The sequence below is a fragment of the Hypanus sabinus genome, chromosome 3 (assembly GCF_030144855.1).
Source record: "Hypanus sabinus isolate sHypSab1 chromosome 3, sHypSab1.hap1, whole genome shotgun sequence".
Lineage (NCBI taxonomy): Eukaryota > Metazoa > Chordata > Chondrichthyes > Myliobatiformes > Dasyatidae > Hypanus > Hypanus sabinus.
In genome coordinates, this window is record NC_082708.1 from 188,470,186 (window position 1) to 188,494,619 (window position 24,434).

The following is a 24,434-nucleotide window of genomic DNA, read 5'->3' on the forward strand; positions in this document are numbered from 1 at the left end:
CAGCCACAAAACAAAGAAACACCATGGAACCTGAGAAAGAATCTAGTGATTTCCCGGTATATAGGACGAATAAACTCTTCTTGGGCATCTAGCCAGGTACATCTATTGATTAGAACCGATGTTTCAATGACAAACCCTGCCACCTTCTTCAGAGATGATCTCTGGGCAATCCTAGTCCGGTGGTATTTATACCCCCATAGTCCTTCCCTCCTGAATGGGTAGTCGTCATCCAATCAGGTTTCCACTTTCTCACTCGTTTAAAATCGAATTACAATTCTTACTTTGAGTGAGACCTACGTCTTCATTAAAGTTCTTTTCCTTTAGTTTTCTTTCAATGGCTTCCTTGACTAGGCAATCCCAAAAGCCATCGGTGTGGCACAGTAGTTTTGTGCCGTTGAAGTCCATCCTACGGCCATTGCAAATGCAGTGTTCTGCTACCGCCGACTTCTCCAAATAGATACACCTCCTGTGCTCCTTGATGCAGGTTTCCATCGCATGTCCTGTCTGGCCGATATACGCTGCCCTGCATTCACAGGGAATCCTGCAATCACCAGCCGATCTGAGTCCCGGTACAGAGTTGACACACATAAGCTGTGATTTGAGATTCCTTACGGGTTTGTGGGTGGTAGAAGAACATTGCTTCGCAATGGTGGGACAGTGGAACAACACACACAAAATGCTGCAGGAACTCAGCAGGCCAGGCAGCATCGTTGGAAAAAGTACAATCAACGTTTCACACCGAAAGTCTTAGGCAGGACCGAAGAAAAAATGTGGAAACCTGATTTGATGAGGACTAACCAGTCAAGAGGGACAGACAACAGGGGTATAAATACCACCGGACTAGACATATTCAGACATCATCCCTGATAAAGATAGTGGTGCTTGTCATCGAAAAGTCAATTATAATCAATACCTGAACATGTCTGGAAGACCGAAAAGAGCTTATGCACAGTGGACACGAACAAAAGCTGGATGAACTCAGCAGGTCGGGCAGCATCCGTTGAAATGAGCAGTCAACGTTTCGGGCCGAGACCCTTCATCAGGATGTCAGGTCTCAGCCCAAAACGTTGACTGCTCATTTCAATGGATGCTGCCCGACCTGCTGAGTTCATCCAGCTTTTGTACGTGTTGATTTGACCACAGCATCTGCAGTGTACTTTGTGTTTATTATGCACAATGGAACTTGTTTAAAGAAAACCCCACACAACAAAGACCATCAAACACCCAACACATGAGAGAAAGAACATTGCACAAACAGCAAAAAGCAACCATATAACACACTGAATATCAACAATCAAACTTCAGAGTTCGCACAACGGTCCAGAAGCCGCAGTCAGGCCACAGCCACAGAGTGAGTTCAGCACCAAAGTGCCTCAGTCAAATTGCATAAATAGTAAAGAAATGTGAAGAAAAACACACGGAATGTGAACTGTAGAGTTCCCGAAAGTGAGCCCACAGCCATGAAGCGTGTCAGGAAAGGGAACCAAAAACTGAGGCGCACTGGCTGAAGGTGAGAGCGGAAAAGTAATCAGAACCTGAGAATTCTTCACCCAGAGCGCGGTCAGGTTATAGGACGAAATGCAGAAGAAGTGGTTGAGGCAGGTACAATAACAACATTTAACAGCATAAGAGCAGAATTAGGCCATTCTGGCCCATGGATTCTCCTATGCCAATCCATCATGGCTGATACATTATCCCTCTCAACCCCATTCTCTTGCCTTCTCCCCATAACCTTTGATGTCCTGACTAATCAAGAACCTATCAACCTCCACCTTAAATATACCCAATAATTTGGCCTCCGCAGCCATCTGTGGCAATGAATTCCACAGATTCACCACCATCTCCCTGAAGAAATTCCTTTCCATCCCTGTCTAAAGGGATGGCCTTGCATTCTGAGTTTGTGCCCTCTGGTACTAGACTCCTCTCTTCTCCAAATCCAGTCACAAACAAGAGAAAATCTGCAGATACTGGAAATTTGAGCAACACACACAAAATGCTGGAGGAACTCAGCAGGCCGGGCAGAGTCTATGGGAAAAAGTACAGTTGATGTTTCCAGCCAAGACCCTTTGCCAGGTCTGGAGAAAAGAAGCTGAGGAGTAGATTTAAATGTGAGGGAGAGGAGAGAGAAACACCAGGTGATAGGTGAAACCTAGAGAAGGAGGGATGAAGTAAAGAGCTGGGAAGTCGATTAGTGACGGAGGCACAGGGCTGGAGAAGGGGGAGTCTGAAAGAAAAGGACAGAAGGCCATGGAAGAAAGAAGAGGGGGGAGGAGCACCAGAGGGAGGTGATAGACAAGATGAGAGAGGGGAAAGGTGAAGGAGAGTGGGGGGGCACACCAGAAGTTCAAGAAATTGATGTTCATGCCATCAACTGGCAGGTGTGCTTACAGACATTTTTAATCTCTCCCACTCCCAGTGGAGAATGCCCTCCTGCTTCAAAACATATACCATTGTTCCAGTAGCTAAAAGACCAAGGGAACATGTCTGACGACTGGCGTCCTGTCGCACTCACCTAAATAATAAGCAAATGCTTTAAGAGGCTGGTCAATAACTACATCTGCAGCATGCTGCCACCCACACTGGTCCTCCTACAATTCAGCCACCGACACAATCGATCGACAGATGACACAACAGCCACAGCTCTACACACGGTCCTTACCCATCTGGATGCTTATGTGAGAAAGCTGTTCTTGCACTACAGTTCAGCATTCAACACCATAATGTTGCCCAGGCTCAACAAGAAGCTCAGAGACCTCGGCCTTCTCCCTGCCTTGTGCAGCTGGATCCTGGACTTCCTGTCGGATCGCCAGCAGGTGGTAAGAGTGGGCTCCCTCACCTCCACCCCTCAACACAGGAGCCCCTCAGGGCTGTGTACTAAGCCCCCTCTTTTACTCTCCATATACCCATGACTGTGTCACCACCCACAGCTCCAATCTGCTAATTAAATTTGCTAACTGCACTACACTGATTGGCCTAATCTCAAATAATAATGTGGCCGACTGCAGAGAAGAAGTCATCATCCTGACAGTGCTGTCAAGAAAAAAAAACTTTTCCTTAATGCCACAAAAACAAAGGAGCTGGTTGTGGAATGGAGACAGGCTAACCCCTATAGACACCAATGGTTCTGGGGTTGAGAGGGTGAACAGCTTTAACTTCCTCAGCATGAACATCACTGAGGATCTCACTGGTCTGTACACATCAGCTGTGTGGTGAAAAAGGCACAACAGCGCCTCTTTCACCTCAGATGGCTGAAGAAATTTGGTGTGGGCCCCAAAATCCCCCAAGAACTTTCTATAGGGGCACAATTGAGAGCATCCTGACTGGCTGCATCACTGCCTGGTATGGGAACTGTACCTCCCTCAATCACAGGACTCTGCAGAGAGTGGCGCAGACAGCCCAGCACATCCGTAGATGTGAACTTCCTTCCCATGGTTCAGGAAATTTACAAGGACAGGTGTGTAAAAAGGGCCCAAAGGATCATTGGGGACCTGAGTCACCCCACCACAACCTATTCCAGCTGCTGCCACCTGGGAAATGAAGCCAGAACCAACAGGCTCCGGGACAGCTTCTTCCACCAGGCCATCAGACTGAGTAATTCATGCTTACGCAACTGTATTTTATGCTATATTGACTGCTCTGTTGTACATACTATTTATAGTAAATTACTATAAATTGCACATTGCACATTTAGACAGAGACATAATGTAAAGATTTTTGCTCCTCATGTATGTGAAGGATGTAAGTAATAAAGTCAATTCAATTCAATTCAGGTTGGAGGCTACCCAGACGAAATATAAGGTGTTGTTCCTCCAACCTGAGTGTGGCCTCAACACTACAGTGGAGGAGATCATGGATAGACATATCTGAAGTGATGGCCACTGGGAGATCCTGGTTCTCTCCCTCCCCTCCCCCCACCTTTAAATCTACTCCTCAGCTGTTTTTCTCCAGTTCTGCTGAAGGCGCCTTGGCCTGAAACGTCGACTGTACTCTTTTCCATGATGTTGCCTGGCCTGCTGAGTTCCTCCAGCCTTTTGTGTATGTTGCTCTCCACGTCCAACGTATCTAGGCTATTCAACATCTGATAGGCTTCAATGCGGTTCCCCCTCACTCTTACAGCACCCTTGGACAGGTACTATATATAGATAGAAAGGGTTCAGCTCAGGAAGCTCTACGTTAAAGGTCGGGGTTAATCGCATAAAAAAGGTTGGGATTGAGCTGTAAGCTGATTTCAGGATCTTGAGAAATTCTAATTCTGTTGTTGATAAGTCTGTATATCTACAGTTCTGGTTAAAGTAATGTTGTACTTGAAGGTACCTAAGAAAGTTGTCGTGTTCTAGGCCCTGTTTGTCCTGCAGGGGTTGAAAACTTTGCAATGCACTTTTATGTGTGAAAGGGAGGTAGGTTGTAAGACCTTTCTTTATCCATAATTCAAATCATTTATCTCCTCTACTAGGAAGGAATTCGGTATCATAAGCACACCATCTGAAAAGTTTTAACATGTTGTAGATTCCACATGAATTAACCACCTTCTGCCATACTTTAAAGAAAAAAAAATAGAAATACTAGTGGTTGAATAATACTTTCCATGCATCTCTTCTGGTCCATTTCTTTCCAGTCCAAAATATTTTGTGTAACCCAATGTAACTTCCATCATAGGTGTTTGTATCCTCGCACATTCATGTTTGCTCCTACCCACAGACACTTATCCAATCCCTGTGTATAAATTACTTCATTTTATCATTTCTTCCCAAAACCTTTTCTTTACTTGTGTTAATTCCACATTTTCCAGAAATAAAACAGTGAACATTCGAACCAAGGGAGTTCATGTTAACACTATGTTGATGAGGAAAGCAGTATGAACCATTAGGAGAGTCGTCTAAAGTCTGCTCGCGTAAATTTGATCCAGTTATTTCAAATTTGATAAATTTTTCTCTTTTTGAATTCTCAGAGAGTAGGTCATCTTTTCCATTTTAAATATTTCCAAAATAATTTCATGCCAATCTTCTAAAGTAGGTGATGTTGGATTCCGTCACTTTCCGGTGATTGATTTCTTACTTGCCGCTAAAAGGCCCTGCAGCAGCTTTATATTTTGATTCTGTTCCAAAAACAATATATGCCTCAAATAGAGAGTCTCCCAAGTTCAGAGGTACCTGAGTCTTAAATACCTTAACTAATGTTCTGTGAATACCTTTCCAATAACTTAGGGCAGTCTTAAAAAAATATGGAAATGATTTGCCTCCTTGGAGCCACACCTTCTCCAACACGCTATGTTTGTGTCTTTATATTTTTCCTGGTATGGGGTCTTGAAGTATCTTAAAATATTCTTCCAGCAATGTTCTCTCCAAACCAAAGAGTTAGTTGAAGACCACTGAAAGCTCCATATTTTCCCCCAAACCTCCTCTGAAAGTACCAACACCTCTTCTTTCTCCCACTTCTCTTTAATATACAATGTGTTTTCATTTTTGGCATGAGAGAGGGCATTATGTAATCGAGAAATTGATTGTTGGGAACCCTTGGTTTAGAGGGACATGGGGCAAATGGGATTAAACGGGACTAGCTTGTTTCGGATGTTTTGGGCCCAATGATCTGTTCATTGTCATGTGATCCAATGACTGTTATGTCATAGAAGAGTGATTTCTCTTCCCAGGGGATGAGTTCTTCAAAGGGAGAGGCGATCACCAGTGCTGGATCAAAACCTTAAATATTGAAAGTCCTACTGTGGATAGAGTGGACATGGAGAGGATGTTTCCAATAATGGGTGAGTCTGACCAGAGGGCACAGCTTCAGAACAGAGTGATGTCCATTTAGAACAGAGATGAGGAGGAATTTCTTTAGCTAGAGAGTGATGAATCTGTAGAATTCATTGCCAGAGGTGTCTGTGGAGACTGTCATTGGGCATGTTTAAACAGTAGTTGATTGATTCTTCGTAAGGGGTGTCAATAGTTATTGGGAGAAGGCAGCCGAATGGGGTTGAGAGGGATAATAAATCAGTAATATTGGAATATTGGAGCAACCTCAGTGAGCTGAAAAGCCTAATTCTGCTCCTATGTCTTATGGGCAAATAAACACCATCGAGAGGGTAGTTGGTATATGGAACGAGCTAGCAGAAGATGCGGTTGAGGCAGCTACATTAACAATGTTTAAAAGAAGCTTGAAAAGGAACGCAGATAGGGGAGGTTTAGAGCAGGGGTTCTCAACTTTTTTTATGCCATGGAGACTTACGAGGGGTCCATGGACCCCAGGTTGGGAACCCCCAGTTTAGAGGGACATGGGCCAAATGGGGTCACTTGGGATAGGTTTAGCTGAAACCTTGGTCAGCATGGATCAGTGGGCTGAAGGGCCTGTTTCCATTCTGACTCACTCTATGATTCTAGTTTTGTTTCTGACTAATCATGAAGCCCCCACCCTATAGAGTACTGATGGATTTTGACAAGAAACAGTTGCTTCGAGTCTCATTACTGAGATGTTTTGCTTTTGGATTCATTCCAAGGCTGGAATTCAAATTGCCCAGATAAAATGTAAATTCATCTCTTTGGGTAATCATTTCTCATGTTTGGACTGCTGGACCAGTATCATAAACACTTGGCCACTCTCTACCACACACACAAAATGCTGGAGGAACTCAGCAGGCCAGATAGCATCTATGGAAAAGAGTGCAGTCGACGTTTTGGGCTGAGACCCTTCTGTGGGACTGGAGGGAAAAAAAAGATGAGGAGTAGAGTTAAAAGGTGAGGAGGCATCCCTTCCCCCCCCCCCCACCTCTTAACTCTACTCATCTTTTTCTCTATTCTGACTCATTCACATTAATCCCATTTTCCAGCACTGGGTTCCAAGGTCTACTATGCCTTGGAGATACAAGTAGTCATGTTGATCATTCTTAAATGTGTGATGGCCTCTCCATCCACCCCCTCAGGCGGTCTATTCCAAGATTCCAAACACCTTTCTGGCAAAAAAAATAAAAGCTCCCTCAGATCTCCTCCTGATGTCTTCTCTCCTCCTCGCCTTCTGCTTCTACTTTCGGATGTGGGGCTGCACTGTAGAGTAGTAGTTAGCATAATGCTATTACAGTGTCAGTGACCCAGATTCAAAGCACACCACTGTCCGTAAGGAGCTTGTACATTCTCCCAGTGACTGCGTGGGTTTCCTCCCACATTCCAAAGACATACAGGTTAGTAGAGCAATGGTCACGTGGGTTTAATTGGGTGGTGCGGGCTCGTTGGGCCGGAAGGGTGTACTACAATGCCAAATCTAAATAAAATTAATGCATCTACAACGGGGAAATGTTTTTTTCTGTCACTGCCCCCTCCACTGGGTTGTATTGGTCGGGGTCAATCAATGATGTTGCATTCTCTCCGTCTATGTGATACAGCTGCCAGGGCAGTACGATATGAGGAGCGAGCTGTTTCCCGTGTTGGAGGCTCCCCTTCTCCGCACAGCTGATGAATCCAAAGGAATGGCAGAGACTGATACAGTTTGGCAGCAGCATAAAACTCAAGTTAGGACTGCCTTAGAACTCCAGCTGTGGATTTTTCCCTCGGGGTTTATTCCCGAAGCCTTTCTCATGAATGGATTTAGCCACAAGACAGCGGAGGTGTGAGATCAGAGATTTCCTTCTCCCTCGGTAAGTTGCCGACCACGGCTGACGAGCCCCATTTGCCCGAAGCAACTGGCTTGAAGGTGCCAGTAGCCCGCTTTGCCCCTTCCCCGTCAGTAGAAATGTTTCTGCCAGGCTTGGTAGCTAAGCCACACATGAAGCCCAGGAGCTGGACTTAGCTCTCAGAGGCCGTTTGAGATGCACGCTATTGGGAGTATTTAAGTTTAACCCCTCTGCCACCCAGCTCCAGCTATGGCAACAGCCATATATATAGTATGCAGTTATTTAATATACTTGTCAGTAAGATCCGACTTCTGTCCCATACATGTTCAGCAATTTTATATAAGGGAGTAACTGGATATATTCTGGATGTAACAGATCCACACTGAAATTGTGTATTATCAGAGGTCACTGCGCTCAGAACAAGGCGTTGACTGTCAACAACAGAGACACAGAGAAATTCTTCACAGAGGATGACTTCTGTGAAGGTCTACAAGGCCAACCATCTAATCTACTCCAAGATCAATCTAACCCCTCCCTCCTACATTGCCTTCCATTTTTCTTTCATCCATCAGCCTGCCTAAGAGTCTCTTAAATGTCCCTCATTATGGTATCTACTTATGTTGGCACCTGCCTCTGCCACACCGCTGGCAGTGGTTCCGCACACCCACCACTCTGTGTGTGAAAGCTCTACCCCTGACATCCCCCACTAACAAGAGAAAATCTGCAGGAAATCACACACACAAATTGCTGGTGGAACACAGCAGGACGGGCAAGAGTACAGTCGATGTTTCGGGCTAAGACCCTTCGGCGGGACTGACATTCCCACTATACATTCTGCCAGTCATTTCCACCCAGAGGGAAAAGCAGTATTGTGCTGTGCTTTCAGGCTTCTGCATCTCTCCCGAATTCTATTACTCATCTTTTACTAGGGGCAACCACAGACACTGAGGGGAGAGGGCTTACTGAGGGACAGTAGTATTCCCCACACTAGTATTGAAGGCATTCCAAAGGAGATTCATCCAACACAGAGACAAAGAAAACCTACAGCACAATACAGGCCCTTCAGCCCACAAAGCTGTGTCAAACATGTCCTGACCTTAGAAATTACCTACGGTTACCCAGAGCCCTCTATTTTTCTGAGCTCCATGTACCTGTCCAGGAGTCTCTTAAAAGACCCTATCGTATCCGCCTCCACCACTGCCGACAGCCCATTCCACGCACTCACCACTCTCTGCGTAAAATACTTACTCCTGACTTCTCTTCTGTACCTACTTCCAAGCACCTTAAAACTGTGTCCTCTCATTCTGGCCATTCCCCCTGGGGAAAAGCCTCTGACTATCCACACAATCAATGCCTCTCATCATCTTATACACCTCTATCAGGTCACCTCTCATCCTCTGTCACGCCAAGGAGAAAAGGCCGAGTTCACTCAACCTATTCTCATAAGGCATGCTCCCCAATCCAGGCAACATCCTTGTAAATCTCCTCTGCACCCTTTCTATGGTTTCCACATCCTTCCTGTAGTGAGGTGACCAGAACTGAGCACAGTACTCCAAGTGGGTCTGACCAGGGTCCTATATAACTGTAACATTACCTCTCAGCTCTTAAACTCGATCCCACAATTGATGAAGGCCAATGCACCGTTTGCCTTCTTAATCACAGAGTCAACCTGCGCAGCTGCTTTGAGCATCCTATGGACTTGGACCCCAAAATCCCTCTGATCCTCCACACTGCCAAGAGACTTACCACGAATACTATATTCTGCCATCATATTTGACCTATCAAAATGAACCAACTCACTTCTGGGTTGAACTCCATCTGCCACTTCTCAGTTCAGTTTTATATCCTATCAATGTCCCGCTGTAACCTCTGACAGCCCTCCACACTATCCACAACATCCCCAACATCTGAGTCATCAGAAAATTTACTAACCCATCCCTCCACTTACTCATCCAGTTCATTTATAAAAATCACAAAGAGCAAGTGTCCTAGAATAGATCCCTGAGGCACACCACTGGTTACCGACTTCCATGCAGAATATGACCCGTCTACAACCATTGTACCGTGCAGAAGTCTAAGACACATATTTATAGCTAGGGTATCGAAGATTCTTGCATAGTACTGCATTTGTCAACATGAACCAGAGATTGAGTTTATGAATTTGATGGGAGCACAGGATGTTGGGAATAGCAAGGGTGGATCGACGCAGGAGGGATGAAGGACAAGTGGCAGAGAAAGTGTGCTGGGGTGGGGGTACAGGTGCAGACACACCCAGCCCTGAGACACCAAGCAAGGTCATTTGATCCTAAACAATTGGTTTATTGATCATTACAGAATGTCTCTCTGGTGCTTCCCACTCCTTCCCCTTTCCCTTCCCCTTTTGGGACATCACGTTACAGCAGCACCAGATGTTGGTGAGACCACACTTGGAGTAATTGTCTGCAGTCTGGTCACCTAGCTATAGGAAAGATGTCATTAAGCTAGTGAGGGTACAGCAAAGATTAATAGGGACATTACTGGGACCGAAGGGTTTGAGTTATAAGGGGAGCTGAATAGGTTGGGAGTGCTTTTCCTTGAGTGAAGGAGGCTGAGGGGAACCTTATAGAGGGTATATAAGATTGTGAGGAGCATGGTTAGGGTGAATAGTCAGTCATCTCCCCAGGGTAGCAGTCTGAAGGAAGAGTGTATACGTTTCAATGGGTGGTGGGGTGGAGATACATCTTCACCAAAGGAAGTGTAAGGTGCTCCTTCCCTCTGCTAGCCTTCAGGTCACTTTTGGGCAAGGTGTAGTATCTGCTTAACCCCCCAACCAGGGCCACGTGAAGACGTATGAGCAGCTGGTACATATCTCAAGCCTTGGTTATGCGACCACTGACACCAGGCAGACAATCTCTGAGGAATATTGATATCATGGCTGGTAAAGATATGTGAAGACACTGCCCAGAAGAAGGCAATGGCAAACCATTCCTGTAGAAAAATTTGCCAAGAACAATCATGGTCATGACAGATAGGAGACCATGATTGCCCACATCATATGACATGGCATATAACAAACCAACAATCTTATTCTTCTGGTAAGATGGTGGCACCTTTGAAATGATCCCCTCTCATCTTAAGTACATGCCCTCTGCTATAAGATATTTCACTTTGGAATGAAGGAGGATCAGAGGTGACAACAGAGGTGCAGAAGATGATAAGAGGCATAGATCAAGTGGAAATCCAGAGAAATATCTAATATAAGTGGGAATAATTGTATGGAGTTGGGAGGGATGTACACTAGGTGATGTCAGAGATAGTTGTTTTTGTTTTAGAGAGTGGAGGGTGTGTGAAACACGCTGGGGTGCTGATAGAGGCAGATACATTAGGGACATTGGAGACACTTAGATAAGCACTTGGATAAAAGAGAGATAGGAGCCTAAGTAGGTTGAAAGGGTTAGATTGATCTAAAAGTAGGCTAAAAAGTCAGCACTACATCGTGGGCTGAAGGCCTTGTACTGTGCTGGCAAGTTCTTTGTTCTATGTTCGATCACTCCATGTGCATCAGAGAATCAGGCACCTATTCCTCCAAATATCTGTGTATGTGAGTGTGTTCTGCAGACTGCAACTTGATGACTGGGTCAGGGTGACCTTGGTTCTGTACTGAAGGTTCACGTCCTGAACTGGTTCCAATGTGCCCTGTACATCAGCTCCATTCCAGAGGGAGGTAGATCAGAGGTGTGGTGAGGTCCTAAGATTAAAGATTAGCTTTATTTGCCACGTGTGCATAAAAACATCAAAATGTACAGGAAAATGCTTCAGCAAACACGAGGAAATCTGCAGATGCTGGAAATTCAAGCAACACACACAAAATGCTGGTGGAACGCAGCAGGCCAGGCAGCATCTATAGGGAGAAGCACTGCCGATGTTTCGGGCCGAGACCCTTTGTCCTGACATCAGGTCATCCTGGCCTGGCCTGTCACAGACTGGCCTGCTGTGTTCCACCACATTCCATGTGTGTTGCAGGAAAATGCTTCATTTGCGTCAACAACTAACGCAGTCCGAGGATGTGCTGGAGGCAGCTCGCAAGTGTCTCCACGTTTCTGACGCCAACACAGCATGGCAACAACTCACTAACCCTAACCGAACAGCTTTGGACTGTGGAAGGGAACCGAGCACCCAGAGGAAAGCCATGCAGCTACGCGGAGAATGTACAGACTCCTCACAGACAGCAGTGGGGACTGAACCCTGATCTTTAAAAACATTTGGACAGTGTCACAAGGAGAGGAAAGGTTTAGAGCAGGGCATGCCAACCTTTGTTATGCCATGGACCAATAGCATTAAGCAAGTTGGGACCCCAGGTTGGGAACACCAGGTTGTGAGGGATATGGCCCCAAACACAGGCAGCATAGAATCATAGAGCCATAGAACGTTACAGCACAGAAACAGGCCTTTTGGCCCTTATTGGCTGTGCCAAACCATTTTTCTGCCAGGTCCCACTAACCTGCACCTGGACCATATCCTTTCATCCATGTACCTGTCCACGTTTTTCTTACATGTTAAAAGTGAGCCCACATTTACCACTTCATCTAGCAGCTCATTCCACACTCCCACCACTCTGTGTGAAGAAGCCACCCCCCCCCCCCACCTAATGTTCTCTTTAAACTTTTCCCCCTTCACGCTTAACCCATGTCCTCTGGTTTTTTTCTCCCCTGGCCTCAGTGGAAAAAGCCTGCTTGCATTCATTCTGTCTATACCCATCATAACTTTATACACCTCTATCAAATCACCCCTCATTCTCCTACGCCCCAGGGAATTAAGTCCTAACCTATTCAACTTTTCTCTGTGACTCAGTTTCTCAAGCCCCGGCAATATCCTTGTAAACTTTCTCTGTACTCTTTCAACCTTATTAATATCCTTCCTGTAATTCAGTGACCAAATACAGAGAAAAAAATAGCACATAGAGAAGAATCCCCAGGCTTCATGGTGTTTTTTAATCTCTCACAAGATACACAGCAAGCATTGCTAGCAAATTCTGCATTTCCTGCCCATCCCCGTTTGTCTTTGTACTGGCCTTGCTGGGCCATTTCAGGGTGAAGTCAATCTTCAGCCACATTGCTGTGTGAATGTAGACACACCTAGCATAACAATTTCAAATCCTCTTCCCTGAGAAATGAGAAGATGCAAGATTAACTTTATTTGTCATATCCTCCAAGAAAACCACAACTTCATCATGGTGTAGAGGTTTGTGAGCCTCAGTGACCTGGAGAGCCGTGTTGGCTGGAGTCAGGGCTTTATGCTTTGGCTCTTGGCAGGGTCACCCATGCCAAACAGGTCAAAGGGTAGAGGTCAGACAAAGAGTGGTCCACCGGTCCTCCAGGTTTGAAGGTTCAGCTCAGAGCTAACACCTTGAATGGTAACACAGAATTGTTATAGAAACAGCAATGAAGAAACATTGAGTGTGACAGTACTCCTGAGTCTCCACTCGGGACTTGTATGACTGTCAGTAGTGAAATTGGGTATAGGCTGCTGAGATGCAGGCAGTGACTAGTGGGGCACCGCAAGGCTCAGTGCTGGGACCCCAGTTGTTTACAATATATATTAATGATTTAGACGAAGGAATTAAATGCAGCATCTCCAAGTTTGCGGATGACACGAGGCTGGGCGGCGGTGTTAGCTGTGAGGAGGATGCTAAGAGGATGCAGGGTGACTTGGATTGGTTAGGTGAGTGGGCAAATTCATGGCAGATGCAATTTAATGTGGATAAATGTGAGGTTATCCACTTTGGTTGCAAGAACAGGAAAACAGATTATTATCTGAACGGTGGCCGATTAGGAAAAGGGGAGATGCACGAGACCTGGGTGTCATTGTACACCAGTCATTGAAGGTGGGCATGCAGGTACAGCAGGTGGTGAAAAAGGCAAATGGTATGTTGGCATTCATAGCAAAAGGATTCGAGTACAGGAGCAGGGAGGTTCTACTGCAGTTGTACAAGGCCTTGGTGAGACCACACCTAGAGTATTGTGTGCAGTTTTGGTACCCTAATCTGAGGAAAGACATTCTTGCCATAGAGGGAGTACAGAGAAGGTTCACCAGATTGATTCCTGGGATGGCAGGACTTTCATATGAAGAAAGACTGGATCGACTAGGCTTATACTCACTGGAATTTAGAAGATTGAGGGGGGATCTTATTGAAACGTATAAAATTCTAAAGGGATTGGACAGGCTAGATGCAGGAAGATTGTTTCCGATGTTGGGGAAGTCCAGAACAAGGGGTCATAGTTTAAGGATAAAGGGGAAACCTTTTAGGACCGAGATGAGGAAAAACTTCTTCACACAGAGAGTGGTGAATCTGTGGAATTCTCTGCCACAGGAAACAGGTGAGGCCAGTTCATTGGCTATATTTAAGAGGAAGTTAGATATGGCCCTTGTGGCTAAAGGGATCGGGGGTATGGAGAGAAAGCAGGTACAGGGTTCTGAGTTGGATGATCAGCCGTGATCATACTGAATGGCGGTGCAGGCTCGAAGGGCCAAATGGCCTACTCCTGCACCTATTTTCTATGTTTCTATGTTTCTATGAGATGATGAGGGAAGCCCTGAACACCGCCAGAGATGGAGGACCTTCATTGCTGCCCTAAACGCCAGTGATGTAATGGGCAGTAAGTCAGTTAGATATCTGTCATCTGTACATCGAAACATGCAGTGAAATACGTCATTTGTATCACAACCAGCGCTGTCTGGTGATGTGCTGGGGGCAGCCCACACATGATGCTACACGTCCCGCACCAACAGAGCATGCCCCTCACCCGTATGTCTTTGGAGTGTGGGAGAAACACCTGGTGGAAAAGCCACACAGTCTTGAGGAGAAATACAGGGGCAGGAACTGATTGCTGTCTCTGTAATTGCGTTATGCCACCATAGTCGCTTGGAACATGTTGGGACAATGACTCAGCCTTGTCTGATATCAGCATGCACTCAAACTGGGAGCATTCTGAACTCCTGCAACGCCGTGACTACACCGCACTCTAAAAGGATTATTTATACTTTAATGCTTCCTCCGGGCCCTTTGCTTCATCACATCTCACTGACTCAGGGCTATAAATATTCCTGCATCTAGCTCAGGCCTTCCTGCCAATCCTGTGAGGTGGAGTAACTCCAGCCGTTGCTGGGTCACTAACAGTAAATCAGGCTGATTGCCTGTTGTCAGGAAGTTGCCTGGCAAACGTTGCCAAGGCCACTGACCCACAGGCCGGCAAACTCCAACCAGTGTGTGAGCCAAGTGGAGGATGTTTCAAAGTTCAGGGGCTGTGTGGTCAGGAATATTCTCTTTTTCCTCCCTTTCCCTCTATCTCTGTCTCCATCTCCCCTTTCCTCTTTCCACCTATCTATATCTAGCTTCCCACTCTCTCTCTGTCTCTATCTTCTCTCTCACTCTCCCACTCACTCTCAGTCGCTCCCTGCCTCCAGCAAGCAACTTTTCAACAAAACCCTGACTCGGAGAGCTCCCAAAGATTTCTATCAATTACTGTTTGAGTTTGAGGAGATGTGTTATGTCATCAAAGACTCAGAAATGTCTAAAGATGTACCATAGAGAGCATTCTGACTGGTTGCATCGCTGTCTGGTATGGAGGGGCCTCTGCACAGAATCTGAAGCTGCAGAGGGCTGTAGATCCAATCATGGGTGCTTGTCTCCACCAGTAAGGACAACTTCAAAAGGTGCTGCCTCGAGAAGGTTGGGTGCACCACCATTAAGGGTCCTCACTGCCCAGGGCATGCCCTCTTCTCATTGCGACCAATAGGGAGGAGGTACAGGAGCCTGAAGACACACACTCAGCATTACAGAAACAGCTCCTTGCCCTTCACCGTCAGATTTCTGAATGGTCCATCACACTACCTCACTATTTCTTTCTCTTTACACTATTTCTTTGTAATTTATAATAATCTTATATCTTTGTGCTGTTCTGCTGCTGCCAAACAAAACATTTCAATATAGACATGATCCTGATTCTCTCTGGAAGTTCCACTGAGTAGTTTAAACTCCAGTTAACCTTCAAACAGCATTGGATTCTGCTTTGGCTTTTCCTACAGAGTTGCCCAGAATGGATGCAGGGAGGATGTTTCTCTTTGCTGTTTCCCTTGTTTCTCCATATAGTTATTGTACCCGCCTCAACCACTTCCTCTGGCAGCTCCTTCCGTCTGTGCACCACCCTCTATGTGAAGAAGTTGCCACTCAAATCCCTTTTAAATCTCTCCTCTCTCACGATAAGCCCGTGGGCACTGATTTTCGACTCCTATTTCTCCGGGAAAAACAAGGCACGTTTGCTCTGTCCGTGCTCCCCATGATTTTCTACATCAAAGGTTCAAAGGTGGAATTTAATGTCTGAGAAATGCGTACAATATACATCCTGAAATGTTTTTTCTTTGCAAACAGCCACGAAAACAGAGAAGTGCCCCAAAGAATGAACGACAGTTAAACGTGAGAACCCCAAAGTCCCCCCCAGTTCCCCCCTCCTACATGTAAGCAGCAGCAAGCAATGATCCCCCTCCCCCCACCAGCAAAATAAAAGCGCATCGGTACTATCACTGAGCCCAAGCATGTGCAGAGACACAGCCCAAAGATACCATAGCTTTAAAGCAGTCAGTTGTAGGGTCAGGGTTCGATTCCTGCTGCTGTCAGTAAGGAGTTTGTAAGTTCATCCTGTGACTGTGTGTGTTTCCTGTTTCCTCCCGCATCCCAAAGATGTACAGATTGAATTAGTGAGTTTGTGGGCACGCCACATTGGCACTAGAGCATCAAAGGCTTTATTCCTCGAAACATAGAAGATTGAGAAACTATGAAGGGTAAATGCAGGGGTTCCAAAGGTTGTCAAGCCGAGGAGTGGTGGTGGGGACAAGCTCCCATTACCTAAAAGTGCTCCTCACGGCGAGCGCCTCAAACAGCCTCTGACAACCAAGTCCAACTCCTGGCCTTCTCTTGTGGCTTAGCCTCTAAGCCCGGCGGAACCGTTTCTACTGACAGGAGAACGGATGAAGGCGGGTCCTGACGCCTTAAAACCAGTGCTACGGGTAGATGGAGCTCGTCTGCCTGGGGAGGCAGTCCATCTAAGAGAGGGAAAACTCTGATTTCAAACCTCCTCTGCCTTGTGGCCATGCCCACTCATGGGAAAGGCTTCGGGAGTAAACCCTGAGGACAAATCCGGAGCTGGAATCCCGAAGGCAGTCCGACGTTGCCTTCAACCTCGCTCTGGCAACTCCTGCGACGTCACTGGTGCCAAGCTGTATCGGCCCTTGCCCTTCCCTTGGACAACATCGGTGGTGTGGAGAGGGGAGACTCGTTGCTTGGGCAACCAGAGAGCCCTGTGCCCTGGAGAGAACAAGACTTTCCAGGTGCAGATCCATGGTCTTGCGAGACTAACAGATGCCATCACACATGCAGGCAGGCTTCTTCCACTAAGGGGTGGGACTACAAATGGAGGGCAAGGGTTAAGAGTGAAAGGTGAAATGTTTAAGGGGAATATGAGGGGAAACTTCTTCACTCAGAGGGTCGTGACAGTGTCAACAAGTGTTTAAGAGAAGTTTGGATAGGTCCATGAATGGGAGGGCTATAGTCCCAGTGCAGGTTGATGAGACTGGGCCGTATAAATGGTTCGGTATGGACTTGATGGGCCAAAGGGTCTGTTTCTGTGCTGTACTTATCTATGACTCTGTGACACTAGTGGTCTGCATGGCACAATCCTCATTGATTTAATTGGCAACAAAATGATACATTTCACTGCAAGGTTTTGATGTACATTAGCAAATAAAGCTAATCTTTCTTTCACAGTCCCCTCTCAGCCTCCTACACTCCAAGAAACAAAGTCCCAGCCTGCTCAACCCCTCAGTATAACTTGGGCCCCAGAGTCCTTGCAACACTCTCGTAAATCTCTGCACTCTCCATAACAAAGACAAAGTTGAATTTATTGCCATACACACAAGCACATGTACACACGATTGCAGTGAAAAAGCTATTTGCAGGAGATCACAGGTAGATGGCACCACATAAAGACTCACAGTGCAACATAGCCAGGATACAGACTCTTTGGGCCAACCAGTCCATGCCAACTCTATCATCCAGCTAGTCCCAATGTCCTATGTTTGGCCCACATCTCTCTAAGCCCCTTCCCCTCTATGTACTTGTCCAAGTGTTTCTTAAATGATACTATTGTACCTGCCTCAACCACTTCCTCTGGCAGGCCATTCCATACCTCAAAGTGAAAAAGTTGTCTCTCAGGTTCCTTTGAAATCTCCCCTCTCACCCTAAACTGCACTGTGTTTTGGACTCCTCTCACAATCCACCTTATCTAAGCCTCTCATAGCTTTGAATTTCGATGAGGCTGCCATCACCCCTCCTACCAACATCTCCTCATAGAATCATAGAGCACTACAGCACAGTAACAGACCCTTTGGCCTCTCTACACCGTCAAACTATTCTCCCTAATCCCTTCGACCTATCATCTCCATACCCCGCCAACCATGTAATTATCCAAATTTCTCTTAAACATTGAAATCGAATCTGCCTCTACCAATTCCGCTGACAGTTTGTTCTGCACTCTCACCACCCTCTGAGTGAAGATGATCTCCCTCAGATTCCCTTTAAACATTTCACCTTTCACCCTTAACCCATGACCTCCAATTGTAGTCTTACCCAACCTCAGTGGAAAAGTCTACTTGCATTTGCTCTATCGATACCCCTTATAATTTTGTATACATCTATCAGATCTCCCCACAATCCCCTCATCTCCATCCTAAATATATTCCTCCGGATCTTGAGGCAATGTAACTTTGTTCGGGTCTCACTCACCAGTGGAAACTACTCAATCTTATCCATTCATTTCATAATTTTATATGTTTCGATAAGATTGTCCCTCATTCTTCTAAATTCCAGTGAAGATAGTCACAGGCAATCTGGTCCCTCCTTATCCCAGATTCAAATCTGTTTCAGATTGAGATTCAGTCTGGTCCCTCTTTATCCCAGATTCAAATCTGTTTCAGATTGAGATTCAGTCTGGTCCCTCCTTATCCCAGATTCAAATCTGTTTCAGATTGAGATTCAATCTGGTCCCTCTTTATCCCAGATTCAAATCTGTTTCAGATTGAGATTCAATCTGGTCCCTCCTTATCCCAGATTCAAATCGGTTTCAGATTGAGATTCAATCTGGTCCCTCCTTATCCCAGATTCAAATCGGTTTCAGATTGAGATTCAATCTGGTCCCTCCTTATCCCAGATTCAAATCGGTTTCAGATTGAGATTCAATCTGGTCCCTCCTTATCCCAGATTCAAATCGGTTTCAGATTGAGATTCAATCTGGTCCCTCCTTATCCCAGATTCAAATCGGTTTCAGATTGAGATTCAATCTGGTCCCTCCTTATCCCAGATTCAAATCTGTTTCAGATTGAGATTCAATCTGGTGAACATCCTTTGCAGCACATCCAAAGCCAGAAGTTGTTTTCTGAAGGAAGGAGGAACGATATACTTTGATACTGCTGGGACAGCTGAAGCATGGAGACTATTGGATGAGGGTGGGGCAGAATTTCACAGAGTATTTATACAGGGAAAGATCACAAGGAGAAATTCCCACAGCGAAGTGGCAGGAGTTTCCTGACGTCCCCAGGATGCTCAATGACAGCACAAAAGGCTGTGATGATCAATTATCCTGGGGAAAACATCCCGGCTTTCCTGGACGTTCATCTACTTAGCTCAATGAAGGTGGAGCTCAGGCTAAGCAGATCCAGGGAACGCCAGCATTAAATTAGATGGCAGGCATGTTATAGAGCAGTACACAGCCCAGTTCAGGGCCTTTGGCCCACGATGTTTTGCTGACCCCTTAACCTACTCCAAGATCAATCTAACCCTTCCCTCCTACATAACGCTCCATTTTTCTATCGTCCATGTGCTTCACTTAAGTGGCGCTTAAAAGTCCTTAGTGTGTCTGCACCTGCCAGAGCATTCCACACACTCATCATGCTCTACAACTACCTACTGCTGTACGTTCTTTCAATCACCTTAAAATTATGCCCCTCATATCAACCCTGGGAAAAAGTGTCTGACTGTCCACTCTACCTATGCCTCTTATCAGCTTGTACACCTCTATCAGATCACCTCTCATCCACTCTCTCCAGAGAGAAACCCCTAGTTTGCTCAGCCTGTCCTCACAAAACAAGCTCTCTAACCCAGGCAGCATCTCCTCTGCAGCCTCTCTAAAATTTCCACATCCTTCCTATAATGAGGTGACAAGAACTGAACACAAGTGTGATCTAACCAAGGTTAATAAGACCATAAGATATAGGAGAGGGAGTAGGCCATTCAGTCCATCAAGTCTGCTCTGCCAATCAATCGTGGGCTGATGCAATTCTTCCAGTCATCCCCACTCCCCTGCTTTCACCACAAACCCTTTGATGCCCTGGCTAATCAAGAACCTATCTATTTCTGCCTTAAACGCACCCAATGACTTGGCCTCCACAGCCGCTCGTGGCAACAAATTCCGCAGATTTACTACCCTCTAACTAAAGTAATTTCTCCGCATCTCAGTTCTAAAAGGATGTCCTTCAATCCTGAAGTCGTGCCCTCTTGTCCTAGAATTCCCCTACAATGGGAAATAACTTTGCCATATCTAATCTGTTCAGGCCTTTTAACATTCGGAATGTTTCTATGAAATCCCCCTCATTCTCCTGAACTCCAGGGAGTACAGCCCAAGAGCTGCCAGGCATTCCTCATTATCCATTGAGAGTAGGGGAGATTCAAACAAGAGGACATGAGTTGAGAGTTAAGGGGCAAAAGTTTAGGGGTAACACAAGGGGGAACTTCTTTACTCAGAGAGTGGTGGCTGTGTGGAATGAGCTTCCAGTAGAAGTGGTAGAGGCAGGTTCAATTTTGTCATTTAAAAAAAGATTGGATAGGTATATGGACAGGAAAGGAATGGAGGGTTATGGGCTGAGTGCAGGTCAGTGGGACTAGGTGAGAGTAAGCGTTCTGCACTAACTAGAATAGCCAAGATGGCCTGTTTCCGTGCTGTAATTGTTATATGGTAACCCTTTCATTCCTGGAATCATTCTCATGAATCTTCTCTGAACTCTCTCCAATGTCAGTACATCCTTTCTAAAATAAGGAACCCAAAACAGTACACAACACTCCAAGTGTGGTCTCACGAGTGCCTTATAGAGCCTCAACATCACACCCCTGCTCTTATATTCTGTATCTCTAGAAATGAATGCCAACATTGCATTCACCTTCTTCACAACCGACTCAACCTGGAGGTTAACCTTTAGGGAATCCTACACAAGGACTCCCAAGTCCCTTTGCATCTCTGCATTTTGAATTCTCTCCCCATCTAAATAATATTCTGCCCGTTTATTTCAGATGTCAGATTAAACCAGCACATCTTTGTGCTGAGGTAACACCCAAAATCATCACTGCATTTAAACGACAACCTCCATGACTTTGTTACATGTCAAACCCGATGAAGAAACCAAGTGGTACGCTGAGCGAGCTGGGGCTTTTCTCTTTGGGGTGAAGGAGGATGAGCAGTGGCTTGATAGAGGTGTACAAGATGATAGAGTGGACAGTCAGAGACTTTCCCCCAGGGTGGAAGTGACTAGTACAAGGGTAAAGTGTTTAGAGAAGAGTATAGAGGGGATATCAGCAGTAGGATGTTTATACACAGAGAGTGATGGGTGTGCGGAATGCCCTTCCCGGTGTGCTGGCAGAGGCAGGTACATTAGAGACACTTAAGAGATTTTTAGGTCAGTGCATAGATGATAGAAAAATGGACGGCTATGTAGGAAGGAAGAGTTAGATTGATCTTAGAGAAGGTTAGAACTTTGGCACAACATCATGGGCCTAGATGTGCTGTATTGTTCAATTTTCGATGTGAAGACTTGGCAACCTGTGGGAAGCCAAGCGCCAGCAGCTGAGTTATGTTGCTATATTAAAAGCACTAAGCACCAACTCCTCATCTCCCAAACCTCCTCGCCTTGGCCCTCACTCTCCATTTATTTACCAGATTGACACTTCCTTGGTGGCTGGTTATTCAGCCTCGCTGATGAAAATACCAAAGTCTAAGAGCATGTACCACAGGATTCAGGCCTCTCACTTTCTAAAGGTGAGCTCTTGAGCTCCCAATCTACCTCACTGTGACCCTCGCTCTTTGTTTGTCTGCCTATACTGCACTCTCTCTGTACAGTCACATAGAGCACGACAGCACAGAGACAGGATCTTCAGTCCAACAAATCCATGCCAAGCACAGACTCCTCCCTGTTAGTCCCACTTGCCCTTGTGTGGTGAACTACATATACCTGTCTGGACACCCCCCCCCCACCCCCGCTGACTGCTCCTGTGGCTCCTCCCACTGACCGTGGCTCCTCCCACAGACCCCGGTATAAAGGCGATCGAGGCCTGAGCTCTGTCCTCAGTCTCCAGGATGTAGTATGGTGGTCAATTACTGCTTGTTCTTTCTTCCAGTCAATAAAAGCCAATATCTCGCCTCACGTCTCGGAGTTATTGATGGTGCATCACCTTGTTTGTCCCACAACCCTCCCAGCCCTTCTCCTCTATGTACTTTTCCAAATGCCGCTTCATCCATTCGTTCGTTATGTGCCGTTTCGTATGACATCATCGTTTATGTGCCATCGTATGACACAGGTGATCATGGTCTTTTCATGACTGTGAATGTTTCTATGGAAATAGTTTAGCATTGCCTTCTGCTGGGCACTGGTTTTACAAGATGGGTGACCCCAGCCATTATCAATACTCTTCAGACATTGTCTATCTGGCGTCAGTGGCCACTTAATCAGGACATGTGATCTGCACCAGCTGCTCATATGACCATCCACCACCTGCTCCCATGGCTTCACATGACCCTCATTGGGGGCTAAGCAAGTGCTACACCTTGCCCAAGGGTGACTTGAGGTGAGCGGAGGGAAGGAACACCTTACACCTCCTTTAGTGGAGACGCATCTCCAAACTGCCACCTGAATACATGTATTAAAACATTAAGTTAAATACACAGTGCAAAAAGGGAGCAAAAGATAGGGAATATAGTGACACACAAAAAATGCTGTAGGACTCATGTCCTGATAAAGGGTCTCAGCCCAAAATATCAACTGTTTACTCTTTTCCATAGATGCTGCCTGACCTGCTGAGTTCCTCCAGCGTTTTGTGTGTGTTGCTTTGGATTTCCGGCATCTGCAGATTTTCTTGTGTATGTGGGAGGGAAAATAGTGAGTGAGTGTACTCATTGCCCATTCAGAAATCTGATGGCAGAGAGGCATAGGAGAGGTTTGGCAGGCTGGGGCGTTATTGTTTGGGATGCTGGAGACTGAGAGGTGACTAACCCTATAGAAATGCATGAAATCATGAGGGATATAGATTGAGAAAATAGGCAGTCTTTTCCCAAAGAAGGGGAATGAAAAACTAGATGTAGGTGGGAGGGAATGATTAAAACAAACTTCAGAGGCAACTTTTACCCAGAGAGTGGTGGGCCTGTGGAACAAGTTATCAGCGGGAGTGGTGGAGGTGGGTACTTTAAAAAATATTTGGACAGCCACATGGATAGGAAAGGCTTAGTAGGAGAGGTGGGTACAATTACAGCTACATAGATCAGAAAGGTTTAGAAGGATTTGGGCCAGGTAGGCATCTTGGTCAGCATTGGCATTTGGGCCGAAGGGCCTGTTTTCATGTAGTATGATTAACTGAGTCTAAGACGATGCCTCAGTTGAAGAGCTAGTACAGGCACAATGGGCTGAATGGCCTCCCAGCATTGACAATAAATAGTAAAACACAACAGAATCAATGAACAAGCAAACACAACAGAAACAAAGAATCAGTGTGCAAAAGACAACAAACTGTGCAAATACTAAAAGAAAAGAATAATCAATAAATAAGCAATAAATATTGAGAACACAAGTTAGAGCATCCATAAAAGTGAGACCATAGTGTGTGGAAATAGTTCAGTACTGGGGTGAGTGAAGTTATCCTCTCTTGTCCAAGAGCCCGATGGCTGAGGGGTAACAACTATGACCTCATTCCCAACAAGACCAACAACGCTGACCCGAGCATCTTTTTGACACAAAGTTGGGCTGCCACAAACTTTAGAGCAACAGAAAACTGTTGAGCATGGCTGGATCAGAGGGCAAATCCCATGGCAATGGTACACTACATGATGTCTGAAGGGAAGTTCTTTTCACGCCTCAGCATTCAAGACGAGGGAAACAGGAAGGAGTTCCATTTCCCACTGTTTACACAAGGGAACCAGCAATGAAGACAAACAACGAAAGAATTCAGACTCCAGTTCCTCCAACTGAATTACCCACAGTGATAACTTTCAAAATTAGTAATTCAGAGAAAAATAAAGCAACAAATAAACACCAGGGTCAGATACAGACTGAAGCTTCCGTCCACGTCATCCCATCACACACTCCCAGTGAAGCTCCCTCCATACTGTCCCATCACACACTCCCGGGGTCAGACACAGAGTGAATCTCCCTCCACACTGTCCCATCACACACTCCCGGGGTCAGACACAGAGTGAAACTCCCTCTACACTTTCCCATCACACACTCCTGGAGTCAGACACAGAGTGAAGCTCCCTCCACACCATTCCATCACACACTCCCGGGGTCAGACACAGAGTGAAGCTCCCTCCACACTGTCCCATCACACACGCCCAGGGTCAGACACAGAGTGAAGCTCCCTCCACACTGTCCCATCACACACTCCCAGGGTCAGACACAGAGTGAAACTCCCTCTACACTGTCCCATCACACACTTCTGGGGTCAGACACAGAGTGAAGCTCCCTCTACACTGTCCCATCACACACTCCCAGG

At 46.0% G+C, this 24,434-nt stretch overlaps 1 protein-coding gene across 6 annotated transcripts in view; it reads right to left on the bottom strand.

The window, feature by feature from the left end:
• The window catches only part of dysf (dysferlin, limb girdle muscular dystrophy 2B (autosomal recessive)), a 400,698-nt gene that overhangs the window by 323,645 nt on the left and 52,619 nt on the right, over positions 1–24,434 (bottom strand). The window lies entirely within an intron of this gene.